Source organism: Larus michahellis, chromosome 3, assembly GCF_964199755.1.
Source record: "Larus michahellis chromosome 3, bLarMic1.1, whole genome shotgun sequence".
NCBI lineage: Eukaryota > Metazoa > Chordata > Aves > Charadriiformes > Laridae > Larus > Larus michahellis.
This window is the reverse complement of record NC_133898.1, coordinates 69,281,069-69,297,354: the sequence shown is the minus strand read 5'-3', so window position 1 is coordinate 69,297,354 and position 16,286 is coordinate 69,281,069. Positions and strand designations below refer to the sequence as shown.

Here is a 16,286-nt window from a genome sequence, read left to right as displayed (position 1 = left end):
GTTGGCATGGGAGCAGTGGGCAAGACTTCAAACCCAGGCATCAGCTGAGGATTACGTAAAGTCGATTCTCTTCATTGTTTCTGCTGATCTTTAAGCTGTTAGTATAGAGTCAGTGTGACTTGATTCCTTTGAATGGAAAACAACACAATGGTTTCATGATGAAAATGGCTGTGCTGATTAGGAAAACACTTTTCCGTCATGAAAGCAAAGATGTGGCCACACTTCCATGCAGGTATGGAATGCCATGTGCTTACTTTTCCTTTTTCTTTTTATGCAGGCAGAACAATACCCCCCAACTCTTGCTTGCTATGGAGGATTTTATGTATGATGTGGAATCAAGAGCTGTTTGAAGACTGGGGATTTGGGAGAGTCATCAAAAGCTGTCTGTTTTCCTCTGGATTTTGCCTTGCAGGTGACTGACCTTTTAACAGGTCAGTCAGAAATTCTATTCGTTTCTGTCTTCTCGCCAACCTATACTAGCAGATCATCCTTTCCTCCTAATAGCTGAGCCAGATTTTCTTGAATTAAGCAAAAATCTGCACTGCTGTCCTACCTTGGGTTTCAGTTGAGATCAACATGGTGCTTCTTCCACTTTTTTGGCATGACTTCTGCTGTAATGAGCCTGTCTCTCTCTCATCTCCCCTTATTTACAAAATTCGCAGAAAGCAAAATATCTTTGTAGCCTATCTGCAGCTCAGCCAAGACAGCTTCAAATCAGAAATTGATCACAAAATATGTTGATGGGGATTAGGCAAGGTGCACACAGTTATACAGAGCACTCATGTAAGCTTGTGTTTCTCTGGGAAGACAAGATAAGACTGAAAAAGTGGTCCACGCTGCTCACAACAGGTTTTTTTTTCTCATCTTTTGCTTTTTTTGTTTTTTCCTTTTTTTAATGAAATATATGACTAACCTCATTTTCTGCTAAGTTGAAACGCTGTGATCAATTGAAAATGAGATATTTCATTTTTTCTTTGGGAGATACTTTACCCGGTAAAATCAGATCTGTTTCAAAACCAGAAGTTGAAATTCGTGAAAAATGTAATCATGAACACGTTTGGTCTTTTTGGGTTTTTTTTGTACCACAACCCTTCAACTTCAGCTGATTGATTCAAATGCAAACCGCTTGTTTGCTTGAAACCATTTACTGATTTAGATCCAACTTACAAATAGTTTCCACTCTCCCTGAGTGCACTTTCTGGCAAAGCAATTCCTTGCAGCTCTGTTGGCTGCACTCTTTTCAATGTCTTCCCTCTCAAAAGCAAAGTATATGAGGCTATAACGTATATCGTAGCTACACACAAAGAAGGAACAAAGGTGCATAAAGCTGTGGAGGAGGTAGGGGATCTTGAACTCATTTTATTTTAAATTCATTCAGATTGGAAAATGTAAGAAGAGCATTTCTTATGTGCCTTCATGAGTGGGGCAATGAATGATTTATGTGAGAATTGAGTCAGGCCTTTCCTCCCTGCTTTTGCCATGGTGGTATTCTGCACAGAAGTGACTGGCATGAAGAAATTCCCACATGCTTCATTCCTGACAGCAACTGTAGAGACTTTAACTTCTCTTTCCCAGTCTCCTGCTGCAGCTGAGGAAGCTCAGCTTTGCCAGCAGAGCATCGGCAGCTTCTCGATGGTTCCTTTGTCCCATGCAGCCGGTGCAGCAGGACACAGGGAAGGCTCAGCACTGCAAGCGCTGAGAATGTGATGGGGGCGGTGATACTGCTCCCCTCCAGCCTGCCCACTACTTGCCAGCATATCCTCAGGAATCTATACTGGGACCGGTGCTGTTCAACATCTTCATCAATGGTTTAGACAGTGGGATCAAGTGCACCCTCAGCAAGTTGACACCAAGCTGAGTGGTGTGGTTGACAGGCCAGAGGGACGAGATGTCATCCAGAGGGACCTGGACGAGCTAGAGAGGTGGTCCCGAGCAAACCTTATGAAGGCCAAGTCGTGTGCTGTAATTTATAATTTAATTGAAGGAAGGTTTGCCAAACAGTGGTCACATGGAGAAGATTTGAATGCTTCAGCTGATCTTTGGGTCCTTGAGGTTCTAAGAGATGTTGTTGAGCTAAGAGAGCTAAAACTTATGCTACTGTAATTCCTCCCCCTGAAAGATGGGACATACAGTGTGTTTCTTGCTTCCCCTGTGAGGACAACAAGGCCAAGTGCAGGGTCCTACACCTGGGTTGGGACAATCCTTGTTATCAATACAGGCTGGGGGATGATGTGATAGAGAGTAGCCCAGCAGAAAAGGACTTGGGGGTACTGGTGGATGAAAAGCTGGACATGAGCCAACAATGTGTGCTTGCAGCTCAGAAGACCAATTGCATCCTGGCTGCATCAAAAGAACCGTGGCCAGCAGATCCAGAGAGGTGGTTCTCCCCCTCTACTCTGCTCTCCTGAGACCCCACCTGGAGTGCTGTATCCAGCTCTGGAGCCCTCAGCACAGGAAAGACATGGACCTGTTGGAGCGAGTCCAGAGGAGGGCGATGAAGAAGATCAAAGGGCTGGAGCACCTCTCCTATGAGGACAGGCTGAGAGAGTTGGGGCAGTTCAGCCTGGAGAAAAGAAGGCTCTGGGGAGACCTTATAGCAGCCTTCCAGTACCCGAAGGGGGCCTATGGACAATGGCCACTTCAGGGCTGAAACTCTGAAACTTTCAACTTGTAAGGAGAAAAGTCCTCACAGGGGAAGCAAGAAACACACTGTATGTCCCATCTTTCAGGGGGAGGAATTACAGTAGCATAAGTTTTAGCTCTCTTAGCTCAACAACATCTCTTAAAACCTCAAGGACCCAAAGATCAGCTGAAGCATTCAAATCTTCTCCATGTGACCACCGTTTGGCAAACCTTCCTTCAATTAAATTATAAATTACAGCACACGACCAGGAAACAAAAAAACAAACCCCAACCTATTTAGCAAGGAGCCAAATCTGGTCTTTACATAACAACCATGACTTGATTTTGGAAAATACTTGAAAGCAAAGATTGGATAAATCAAAGAACAGCAGGAGTATGTTTTCTTTTGTCCTGTTCGCTGTACTACATAACTTTCTGACCAAATTTTGCTAGAACCGGCTCTTGTTGGCATCAACAGGTAATTAACAGACAGCCAGTATACGCACTTATAAGATTAATTTCTAATCCTTCAAAAAAGTAGCGCTATTGCCTTGCTTCCAAACAAAGGGTGAGAGAGGTTTAGAGAAAGAAAGTGCAGTGCACTCATTAACTAACAGGATTAGAAATCCAAAGGTACAGACTAGTTTGAACAACATATTTTTCACAATATTTGAGTTGATAAGCCATGTTGACTACAAAAACATCCTAAATCATAACCAAGCACTAGAATAAGAAAAAACAGTGGGATTTCCAAAGAAATAGAGGAGAAAAATGTTCAATAATAATTGATAAAGAGTGTTTGGGAACCAAAACTAAAACTTGTTGAAAATTTTCTGGAAGAAAACTATTCTATTAAAAAGTGGTGATTCAATGAAATCAAAATATTTCACAGGAATGTAAATAACTGTTGGACCCTTTCTCTAAAAATTCATAAATATACATGTGAAGCATCTGATGGACTTGTGTAAAAACAAGGAGTCAAAACGGAACATTCTGACATAGCAATTTTATAAGGTCCTTTGGTATTTTGTGGGCCATTCTGAAATGTCATTTTGCCCACTAGGGGCTAAAAATAAAATTTCAAATGTTCACATTTTTCATAGAATGGACGTAATCCTTTGCAAACCCCTCTAATCAAAAGACAGATGAGTATACTTGATAGCAGTGACTGCCACGCCAAGTACTCATTAGAGACTCCAGAAAAAATGTTCCCAGAGATGGAGTGGCACTGAAGAGAGGTTCAGATTCTCAGAATTAATTAACCAGGGGCAATTGTGGAGATGTATCTCCTAGACAATTGTAAAAAGAATACTGGGGATTATATGGTCAAGCAATCAACTAGAAATGGTATGAAACCAAAAAATTTTACATACCACCACCACAACAGATCACCGTATTATGCAGCCACTCTGTAAGGTAAACGATATAATCTTGTTACGGTATTTCCAGAACAATTAAGAGAGTTATTGAAACTAGCCTATGTCAGACTGTGGTGTGTCTACCACTAATTTCACATGTCTTCCTTTGTTTGTACTGTTCCAGGTCATAAGAATGGCTGGATCAAATGACAATGAGACAGTTCTGTCCAAATTTCTATGTAGTACATACAGATGAGAAATTTGGTCTTGAAGGCCTGGAGAGCTATGCGTCACCGATACACGAAAGCTTCTTGGGAAATGCAAAAATTCAGATATCTACAACTGGATATGCAGCTACATAAAATGTAACCTTTTTTTTTTTTTTTGCTGCGGCAAGTATTCTATCCTTTAATTTCACACATATAATTACATCTTCACATATTGCTGCAATATCATGTCTGCTTTCATGTCTTAGCCGTTCTCTCAGAGGATCAGTTCCACTCCGTTTAGGACCAAAACCTGAGAGCATTCCCTGAATCGTACACAGGGTTGTGCTGACTGCAGGGAGAGTGGCACAGTCACAAGACTTTGGAATGGGCTTTTCATTGAAGTTCTTTAACCTACAGAACAACTGAAAAGCAGTCACGGTAGCACAGAGTTCAGGCAGGTTGGTTTACGAGGCTCCTGAGCAAACTAGCTGTGCATCCATAGTCTGCCTATGTGTCTGTCTCCAGCAGCGTAGCCATAGCTTACTATAGAATCATAGAATCTTCGTGGTTGGAAAGGACCTTTGAGATCATCGAGTCCAACCATGCACGCACCAAAAAAAAAAAAACCCCAAACAAAAAAAACCCACAAACCACCACAAACAAACAACCTACAATCTCTGCCACTAGAGCATGCCCTGAAGTGCCACATCTAGACGTTTCTTAAATACCTCTAGGGATGTTGACTCAACCACCTCCCTGGGCAGGCTGTTCCAGCGCCTGACCACTCTTTCAGTAAAGTAATTCTTCCTAATATCTAATCTGAACTTCCCCTGCCGCAGCTTCAGACCATTTCCTCTGGTCCTGTCATTATTCACCTGGGAGAAGAGGCCAACACCCAACTCTCTCCAACCTCCTTTCAGGTAGTTGTAGAGGGCAATGAGGTCTCCCCTCAGCCTCCTCTTCTCCAAGCTAAACGTGCCCAGCTCCCTCAAAAGAATGGCAAAATAGCATGAAAAATACAAACATAAAGTCATGCTTGACAGGTTGCAGTTCTGTTCAAACAGTATTTATCTCAGTTACCACACCCTTTACAAATAAGCTATTTTTTTAAGCAATGCTTAATCTATTTCCAGTGTATCTGGAGTGGGCCTTTGCTTACACAGGTAAATGTAGCACCAGTGCGTGCAGGAGAGCTGTTCCAGGGCATTACAGATTGTGCCTGCGTTAGTACGTAATTCTGTGCAACAGGAGGCGATGAGTCAATTATAGCTTCCTCTTTTGTTCCTAGCCCACCACGATGCAAACCCAACCAAAGCAGAGTCAGGGAACAACCAGGGTATTTGTGCAGAAACACGCTGCCACGCCAAGCCAAAATGTCAGCACGGCCACGCTTGCCTTTCCAGAGGCTTTCAGAAACTTAGCTCTTCGGGGCTTTTGCTGTGAAGCAGATGATATAGAAAAGTCAGTCTTGCCACTGACAAACCTAAATGTAGACATGACCTTCTGCTTTTCTACACACCTCTCCCTTGCGCGTAGCCTCAGTTCTCTAGCAAGGGCATCCAGCCTGTCAGACTTGGGGCTACTTGTTTGTTTTTTGGTTTTGGTTTTTGGTTGTTTTTTTTTTTTTTTTAAATCGTGCCATACAAACAGTTTTGTGGCAGGTGAGTGAGTGTATTTAAAGGCATCTTTCTAGTCACCTGACAAAATTTGGCCCTAAGCTTCTGCATCAAATCTTTCTCCACTCTAGAGTGCAGCATGACACCAGGACGTAACACAGCTCTTTGTCCTACAGCAGCAGTTATAGTCGAACTATTGTTCTTGCCGCTTTAATGGAGTTGCTAGAAAAGGAGATTTGAAAAAGAGGGTTAAGACTAGGGTTATAAAACTTAAGTATGTACCTAATCTGTCTGGGAAAATTCTTAATTCACTTTGCACATTTTCGAAGCTGTCTCCAACCTTAATGTCAGAGCAGCATGCAGAGTCTGTAAGAACGTAATTAATGGTTCCACTTACAAATAAGATGCAGAGAAGTTTTTATTTAAAGATGTCTGTTTGTATGCTAAATATATAGAAAAAGGCATAGTGTATATTGTGTGTACGTGTACTTGTATATAAAAACATACCTACCTAGCTAGCACTGTATGCATATAGTAATAAAACAACATTGCTTAATAATAAAGTTGCCGCTTTTACTTCCAGAACACCATTGTAAAGATTTCAAACCCAGGCTTCAAGAGCTCTGCCTGACCTTTCCACCTCAAATATGAAGACAAATGGCCATTGACCACTTCTACCTCACCAAGAAACAGGATCCTTTCTCCAGCTGACATCCAGCCTGACAGAGCTCTATTAAAGAACCAGTGGGACTACAGCAGTGTTCACCACCTGAGGTGCTACTTTCTGATTATCTCTTGGTAACTCCAACTGTACATTTTTTGACCGAGCTGTATGTCTGTGGCATCACCATTTGTCTCTGTCAGTGCTGGGGGAGACTTCAAAGACAAAATATGTCTGACCACCAGGACAATTCATACAGCAACCAAGGGCTGCCTCCAACAACAGGTACAGGGTACACCTCTACAGGACAGTGCCCTATTGGCATGTCCTTTAGGTGTTGCAGTACTTAGCTTTTAGGTGCCTGCCTTGCAGCCCAGAGTTCAATGTCGGATTCCTAGATTCGCTATCCAGTACAGGGGGACAAATGGCTGCTTCAAAATGGCATTCAAGGCAGTCTGCAGAGGAGTTTCCTAGAGTATCCTAGCAGTTTCTTAGTTTCATTGAGATTTGCTCAATGAGCAGCTACTTAGAACCAACTAATAGGAAAGGCTGGAAACCAAGCCATTTCCTAAAATTCACCCCTGCCAGTCCATCACTTGCTCAGCTTTTCCATGTGACTACTTGTAAAAAGAGAGTCTCCATCTTCTTTGTAGCCACCTTTTACTGGAACGTGGTGATAAGGTCTCCCCTAAGCCTTCTTTTCTCAAGGCTGAACAAAGCCAGTTCTCTCAGCCTTTCCTCATATGACAGGCTTCCCAGTCCTTTGATCACCTTGGTGGCCCTTCTCTGGACCCTCTCCAGTCTGTCCACATCTTTTTTACATCAGGGAGCTTAGGTACTTACAGGATTTGACAGGAGGTGAGCAGGAGCTCTCAGCTTTACTTAAATATTTACCTAAGTACTTCCTTTACTAATACGTACTTGAATACAATGGAAGTCCCTTCTTCAATCATATTCTTAGAATTTCTTGGCTGTTTTTTTACCCATTGCAATAACAAGCACCTTCATGACACAAAGCCATCTGTCTGCCCACTGGTGAACAGCAGACAAGCTTCTGCCTGTTGCAAAAGGACACGGCCTTTTGCAAGGTAAACTTTTTTATCTCGCCTAGTCGCTGAGCCAGGAGAGCTGGAGCCAGAAGGGTGGTGGAGTGGGGCTGGGAAACGGCTGCAGAAAATGCAGGGGGGACACGACCCCTTCCTCTTGTGCTCCCTCAGTGAGGGGAAAGCCAGCTCAGAGTGGGCTTTTCTTCTTCCTCACAAGCTACAGAGTGATTTGCTCTCTTGTATTTTTACATCTGCTGAAGCAGAATGGCGCACGTCAGAGACACCCTCTTCCCCCATTTCCTCCCTCCCCCCAGTTTTTGGCTGTTCCCGGCCTTCTCGGGTTTGACAGTACATTAAGGAGAGTTTCAGGACACGGCTGCCACGGATTACCATGTTTTAGCAGACTTAGCATAGGAAAACAATTCCTTCAAAGTGTGAAGTCAAATTTAGAGGTAGTCTAAGCTGAGAAAGGCGGCACTGATTTGCTGTCTGCCTTTTAGTTGTTTTCAGCTATTATTTCAGTCTAATTCGCTCTGTAAGAGGAGAGACTATGCCGACAAGTCATGTTTTGCACAGCTCACCGTTGCAGAAATGGTGCCCATGCAATTTCCTATTCTCGGCACGTCTGGATGAGTTGCAAGTGAAATCAGTCATTTTGAAAACTGACTACAATTTTCAGCAATTTTCCAGTCATTTTTCAGTCATCCAGTTAGTGGAATGAGTAAAAGTAACAGGCTTTCAGTGAACTGACTAGTCTTCTAGCTTGGTTTTTATCCGGCCGTTTTACAAAATGTCTAAATGTTTCAGGCAGCTCCTGAAATGTCTGGGTTACTGTTCCCATCACACTGTGAAACCTGAGGTTATTATGCTTTTGTTGAGAGAAGTGACTCTCCTGAGCTGAAAGAGTCCCCGGCTCAGTGTGACCCAGGTGCCAGCCCCTCTGGATGCAGCAGGGCTGAGCCTGGGCTCTGCCCGAGACGCTTCTCCGGCATTTTCCCGGTGGAGAACAGGGCTGTGTAAAATGTCAGTATACACTTGGCACACAGGAGGAGAAAACAGACAGACGCCAGCGTTCAAAAAGGAAATCAGAGTGTAACAGACGATGTCGCAGTGGTCTTAATGGGGTAAATAAGCACTGGCTCCTCTTCAATTGCCTGTCAACATGCCTGCTCACATCTCCAACACTTGGCCTGGGGAGTGCTTTTTCCCATTGCAGTATCTGTGCCCCATGCCTTTGCCGCTTCCCACACGTGCTGGACAGACTGCTCCTTCTCCCACGGCTTGGGAATGTGCTCCCTTTGCCTGCCGCCTCCTGATTTCCTCCTGCTGGCCCTTTTCTTTTTTCCTTCCCTTCTCTGCCTTTATAGTTATTTCTTTCAACTCATTTGTGAGTTTAAAACAAAAATTTAAAATAAAAACTTGGCAGAAGACCCTGTATCTTCTGGGGCAGTTCTCACGTGACATGGTGCAGGTTAAGGCATCTCCATCCCCTTCCTCCCCAGTCCTCTGCCCTCTTCCATCTTTCCTTTCTCCTCTCAAGCTGTGGAGCTGAGAGTGACAAATTATAATTTTTACTTTTTTCTTTCCATTGAATTTAAATTATTTGCACATCTTTCTCTGACCAGTAATTTACACATTTATGTGTTAACTAAAGCTCGGTTATGATTTTTATTAGGCTATTTTATACTCTCTAGGTTCCTCCACATCCCCTGGTTTCCAGTCTCTGTGAGGTGTTGGTAGCCAGGGGGTGGTGATGGGCACTCACGTTGTGTGCGTTTATTGCCTCAGGGAAATCCTGTAGTCCTTGGCCTTTCCCCACCGGCTCCGAATCTTGCAGCCCTCTCATGGTACCAGTTTCCCAGCACAACTGCTGGGGGCAGAGGAGGCTCCAACAGCAGATGCAGCTCCCATAAAGAGGAGACAAAGGGGACTGCCTCTTCCCAGCGGGACGTTCCTCCATGCTGGACCCTGTGTGCACCCTGGCTCACGTCCTGGGGCTGGGGGGAAGACATAGGCTTTCCCCACTGCTGCAATTTCCCACTGGCTCTGAAGCAGCTGGAAAGAAGGCACAGCGCTGCCTGGGGGGGCAGATGTGCGTCGGCTCCTGGTGCTCAGCTGTGCCACAGCACAGAGTTACTGGAGAGGGTTTTAAAGCTCACCTCAAATCCTCTTCCCGGGGAAATCCAAATGTGAGAGCAGCTCATCTGCGCCTACACATTCAGACTTCATAGCAATGTGCACCAAGTCCTGAGAGCTAATCGTATATAGTTAGCTCTGTTCATTTGCTGGGCCGCTCTCCGAATTTGAAAGGCATCCATTCAATTAAGTGGTTGTAAGTGTAACAACAGAGGCTCCTGCTCCAAGTGCCAGAGGGTCCCGGAGGGTTTCATATAGCTCTGAAGATATGGAAATAAAAAAAAAAAGCCAGCAGAGCAGCATGTTCTCTGTTTACCTTTCTTCTCCTTTCCACCTTGCCTATTTTATTTTTAACCATTTATGATCAAGTAATTAGTGTTGACCCAGTTGCAGTAGATTCTCTAGCTGCAGTTTGTTTTCTTAATTGAAAGAGCTCTATTTAATCTCAAGGCCTAGCCAGAGAAATGCACCATCATGTCTTCAGAGATGAGGATGCATATGGTTTTATTGATCGTCTAATACAACTTCACTTTTCTTATATTGTTCAGTGCACCAGGCATATTAACTAATATTTGCATTTAATACTCTAGCTGAACAATGGAGCACCTTGGAGAAGATTTATATTTTTTTATCTGTTAACTGGTTCTGAAAGCAAGAAGAATCGCACGTTGGTAAGAAGGAGGAGGAGCAGATCACATTTCTAATCAGAGTTCAGAAGCCCCACAGGCACCTTGCCCTGCCCAGGTAGAGTCACCTGCACCAGGGGCCGTGCAGGGAGACTCTGTTCAGAGCAGCATCCACACAGCTGCGTACCAGCCAGGCCCCCTGGAAGGAGATGGGGACTTGGTTCCGTAGTTGTTTGAGCCTCAGGAATTGACAGAGAAGAAAACAGAGAGGGGCTGACTCGTGGAATACAGATTCATGTCACTGTATGCAGGCACGAGAAACATTGGTGGCTTTTGATCCTGGGCTTTCTGACTCTTTTTTTCACTATTTCTTCTTTTATTATCTGTCTCTCAATATTGCCTGCCTTGAGGACATGATAATGTTTGTTATTCCAGGCACAGAGTTTCTTCCTCCAAAATGGAGTTCATACAGTCTTTTGTTTTTCAGTTTACATGCTCTTAAAAACCATATTTCTCAAGAGAGCAGAGAAGGTCTTATGATACTACAAAGCCGGCTTAAGAAAGATAGCAGCTATTTCCAAACAAGCATCAAATTATAACGGTGGTATGTGCTGGATGGAAAAATTTCTTTCCTATTTCATTAAACTCCACAGGACTGAATCAGCTGAGTCAACTCAAGTGGCTCTTCCCAGAAAGGATAAGTGGCCACTTATTTCCCATTGCCACATAAAGTGTTTCTCAGATATACCTTAAAGTTATAAATAAAGACAAAGGACAATGAAGAATTTTCTTTTGATTTTCATCAGATAGGACAAAGTTGCAATTGTTAGTGCTGTGGAACAAATGGAAAGCGAGAGCCCTGTCTAACATAAAAATGCCTTTCAAGGAAAATTAAAGCTTTTGTGTAAATTCCTACAACATGTTTCCAGATGTCACGTCCAACCAATCTGTCAAATAGTTGATATAATGCAGACTTTCCTCTTAGTCTTCCTAGAGAATGTTTCCCCATTAGAGACCTTCCAACTGTTTCTCTTGTTTGTACCGTTTCTAGATTTCTTTTATGCCCTTTGCCAAAGGCACCTTTCCAATCACATTCCCTCAAGAGACAGATCCCAAAACCTTTGCTCTCACTTGGCAAGACGATGATCTCTTGTCCCTTCAAAAGGTGTCTCCTAGTAATGTCACCGGAGGTCATTTCTCATCACAGAGATTTGGAGGTGCATGCAGCATAGTATTTTGCCTTGGCAGTAGTCTTGCTGTGTCCCCTAGACAAGTAATCTTCAGAATAAGAGAGAACTCTTGTAGAGTGACTACAGGAGTGCGAAGCCAGATATTGTCATTTCTACTTATTCTGTGGATATGACCACGAAGCACACAGCATAACGATCAGGCCCTTGCTTATCTGAAGGTTATTCTAAGGAAGAATAATGTGTTACTTATTTAATGATGTCAAAATATTGTTGTCCTTGACTCCCACCGCTACAGCATTTAAAAATGAAAAATAACTCCTTTGCAGATGCTGGGTAGGATCTAGAAAGTCATGTTATAACTTCAAGGTTACTTTGGCAAGGGACTGAAGCAGAAAGCTCAGTGGAGTAGACTAAGGCAAGCTGTTTGATAAAAGCCCCTGTAGATTAGACCACTGCTCTGTTTCCACTTGTGGCGCTAATGGAAATGAATTGATCCACCTACAAGGGACATGTGCCTCTTATTAACACAGACACTTGTACATTTCTTCACTCTTCTCTTTCAGAGGCAAAAGATGAGAGGTCAGAAGAGGTCATAGTAGCTCTTTATGGTGTTTTTTTTTCCCCATGTTTGCTTCTCCTGCGTAGAACAAGCAGTTTTAACGAGCCCTGAAGCTTCGCAGCCACTTAGATTGCCCAACATCTTAATTGCTTTCTGTGGTATGTATCAGTGAAAGCATGATAAGGCTAAAATTCAACCCGAAATCCCGTGAGTGTTGACAGACATTGGAATCTGACCGGATGCAGGGTGCTACTGTACCCTTTCTGCTGGACTCTGCCAGCACCCTAAGCCAAACACCCTGAGTTTTGTAGAGTTCATAATCAGTCAAGATCTGCATCAAAAATGTGCATCTCAGATCCACTTTTGGTCTAAAATATGCCAGGCCACGTGCCAGAGGACACATACCTAATTACCAGGCTGTGCTGATTATTCCTTCTTCTGTACTTTTCTCAGTAAATTTAGAATAAATTATAACTTTGGCAAATTACGCAAAGAGATGATTATACATTTAATTAGATGTTTACCTCTCATTTTCTTCATGCAATAGTAACTAGTGCAGATTACAGGAACTCAGAATAATTTTTCTGTATGGCCACATTTTCCCAGGGTTGGATTCAATGAAAAAAACCAAACCAGTAAGGCTTTTGGTTAGGAGAATATTTAGAACACATTCAGCTTTTTTTCTTCCTTTAATATGAAAATGAATAGTATCAGGGGACAGTGTCTTGGGTATTTGCAATCCATTGGAAAATGCATATTAGAGGGGAAAATACATAATTTATTAAATGTATTGCTTAAGGTGAGAAACTTGAAATTGAGTTTTGTAAGTCTGGGGATTTTGGGTTATACTTGGCATAGGCTACTCAGTCTGTTGAATTATTCAGTGCTAAGCTCGCCAGTGGGAATAACAAGAAAACAGACATAGATTTTGAAATGTTTTTTCATTTGATTGGGAAAAAAAGTTTAAAAATTAAATAGCTACACTGAAAAAAATCTTTATTCCCTCCTCACTGAGCAACTGCTGATGGATGACTGCAGTTCTGCCTGTGAAAGGAGTACCCCTGTGTATTCACTTAGTGGCACTTAAACTTAAGAATGTTATAAGAGACTGCACTGCCCATTACACTGACACAAATGTTAAAAATAATTAGAAATTGCTTCCCATTGCAACTATTTTTTTTTCCCAAGTAACCAAAAAAATACATATATGTTAGAAGATAAGGACAGGAGGTGGTCAAAATGGTGATGTCCCTTAAACCTGTTTGAGGAAATCAACTTAAAAGGAAAACCCATCTCTTAGGAATGCCTACTGTCTGAAAGATTTCTTATATATATAAAGGAAAACAACTTCTTGGCAACAAATATCTTCAACCACCATAAAAAAAGAATAGTTTCAGGAACTGAAGTAAAACTCCTTATTTTGTCAAAGCCTATTTTTTTCATCATTAATAGGGGGTATCTCCCCTTGATAACAGCAGGCTCTTTTTCTCCTCATCGCAAGGTTGGGTAAGACCTCAGGAGGTAGGAGGGATCAAAGTAACTAAGACCACACTCCAACTTACCTATGCCGTTTAGTTGAAAACAGACATTGCTAGCCAGGGGGAAAAAAAGCATCTGAATCTGAAAGCTTTTCATTCCTGTCCATCCCAGTTTTCTGACATCCTATAATATTCTACCCACAGCTCTCCTGTGCCCTGCGACCAACACTTCAAATAACCTCAATGAGAATGGATGAAGACAGGGTCTTTACCCATGGTTTCAGTCTCACGCCTCTGGTTCTGCACTTGCTCAGCAAAATATAATCCCCTAGAACTGAGGAAGGGAAGGTAGCAAAATGATCTCTTGGCAAAACACCAGGAAGGCTAATGAATAAATAAAATAAATTGTAGCAAAATTCCCAGGTACTTCAAAGTGTGAGCATGGTCCTCCACACTTGGAGTCTTCCATGCAAAACCACATGCAGAATTGTGCACCACAGGACCACGGCATTCAAGTATGGGGTAGAGCGAGTCAAAGCCTCCACTGGAATAAACCAAATCCTGAAACACTGCAATGAAGCCAGCATGATGGACCCGCATGTGGACCCTGATCAGTGAGGAGTTGCTATGTGGCCAGGTAGTAGCACAGCACCTTACATGATGACTAAGGAAAAGGATGTACCAGGCTGTTGAATTTTACATCTGCCCATTTCATCGTATAACATCTTGCCTTATCTTTGGATAACACCGAACGGATTCACAAACCTCATGGTAAGACAGTGCCAATGTGTTCGTTCACAGAGAGCAAAGAGTTACAGCACGGCAAAAAGCTAATTTCTGGACATCCACTTCCTTAAGCTGTAGGAAATAATTGACTTTCACACTGAGACAGTTTTTCTGAATTTCATATGTGCGTGCTTTCTCTGAATCACTGTTTTTGACGTTTTGTTTAATATGTCATAAATTTTTACTACACTTGACTGGTATACATCATGATAGCACTAATGTTTCAATACAGCAACAATTTTATGTATTCTTCGTCATGTTTTGGTAAAAAGGAAAATGCTTTTTGTATTTTCTTTGGTTAATTTTAACAACAAGGGCAGCAGTTAGTTGTCAGGCCTGGAAACAGCACTTTTGCAGATTAAAAAGGCTGTGGAAAATTTCTAGGTTTGTCCAAGGAGAGAGTTTCTAGGTGAGGAAGAAACCAGTGGAACAATTTTAAGAGAAACACAGAAATATCACTTTAATCAACATGTACAACTCCTTTTGGAACAAAAAGTTCTGCTTTTTTAACACAAAATCAAGCAAATATGAGCTAGCATTTCTCACGTTCAGAGAGTTCACCAAACAGTGGCTAACAAACAAACTTTTGCAAAGCTTTCTAAAGGTCTTTTTATTTAGCAATATAAGGCAAATATTTCAGCTTGATGACAATAGATAAGAAGTACAGACTGACAAATACAAATTGGATTCTTTTTTTCACCCTAGGACTTAAGAAATATCTCCAAGCTGACTAATAAATCCGGTCACTTCCCCTCTGTCTCACTCTTGTCCAGTCTGTGAAGAGCTCCTAAATATTTGTCAAATGCAAACAAGAAATTAGAAATAGGAAAAGTGTGTCTATATACAGGAAAATGGATATCTAAAAAGTTTAAGGGGGAAAAAAAAAAAGTATAAATTACACACACTAGCCTGCTCCAGGGCTATTGAATTCAGCTGGAGCTTTTCCATCGGCCTCAATGACCTTTGGACTAGGCCCACCACTGTTGTGATGAAATGCAGAGTTCTCATCTCTCTGCCTATTCAACCCCAAACCCAGTCTCTGTGCTGGAGCCCTCCCACCCCAGCTGAGGCTGGATTCGGACCACACTTCAGCCAGGACACCTGAGCTGAAATCCAACCTATTCAGCGAACACAGCACATTGTTTATTGAAGCAGATACCGCACTTAAAATGCAAGCATCATGTGGAGGGACTCTGTCCAACTCTCCTTTGAGTCCAGCCGACTGGAATCAAATTTATCCGTCCACTTCTGCTGCTCTGTGACAGTCTGGCAACACAAAGCAGTTGTGAACTTCTGGGACCACTTGAAACATACTTGGCCCAGGTATAAAAAGTTACAAAAGGGACTGGGCAAGGTAGCGTGATCTACCCAGCACAATCATTTTAAGGGAGGGTCATGACTGTAAAGCTTTACTTTTCCTTAGGTGACCCCCTTGCTCTGTGCAGCAGTGAGAACAAGGGACTGGACAGTGGATGACAGCTTGCACTTGTTACAGGAGTTTTTCCAGTGTGTTTCCTGCGCTGTACAAGGTGAAATAATTCACTTGAATTTCCCCTGCTCCTTTGCAACTCTATAAAAAGCAAAACTGGTATGGAAGCAGAGTGCTTATGGGCAGGATGAAATCAGAGTGGTGCACTTTTGTAGTCTTTTCCAAACACAATAAATTAGAGGTGTGGTTTGATGGGGTTTTTGGTTGGTTGGTTGGTTTTTGTTGTTGTTGTTGTTGTTGTTGTTTTTAACAGAAAACAGATCTTGAAAAATTCTGGTAATTCAGAAATTACCTGAATCTTTCACCATTTGAAATCTTTTAGCAACTTAAAAGATGTAATCTTTTTAGCAGGAACCTTTTCTAAACAATTCCTAAAATATTACTGGTTTTTTTTTCTCTTTTTTCTTTTTTTCCCTTTTTTTTAAGCCAACCAACTCAGTCTTGAAACAGACTGATATTCTGAACAATTTTTGTGTTCTTTTACTGTGTAATGAAGTATCCCCTTGGGCT

At 42.3% G+C, this 16,286-nt stretch overlaps 1 long non-coding RNA gene across 1 annotated transcript in view; it reads left to right on the top strand.

The window, feature by feature from the left end:
* Window positions 1–15,973, top strand: part of LOC141740083 (uncharacterized) — a 30,762-nt gene extending 14,789 nt beyond the window's left edge. The window contains exons 3-6 of the long non-coding RNA XR_012585877.1: window positions 278–431; window positions 4,165–4,372; window positions 6,389–6,579; window positions 13,706–15,973. This is a non-coding gene — a long non-coding RNA (uncharacterized LOC141740083). The remainder of the gene's footprint in view (window positions 1–277; window positions 432–4,164; window positions 4,373–6,388; window positions 6,580–13,705) is intronic.
* The last annotated feature ends 313 nt before the right edge of the window (window positions 15,974–16,286 follow it).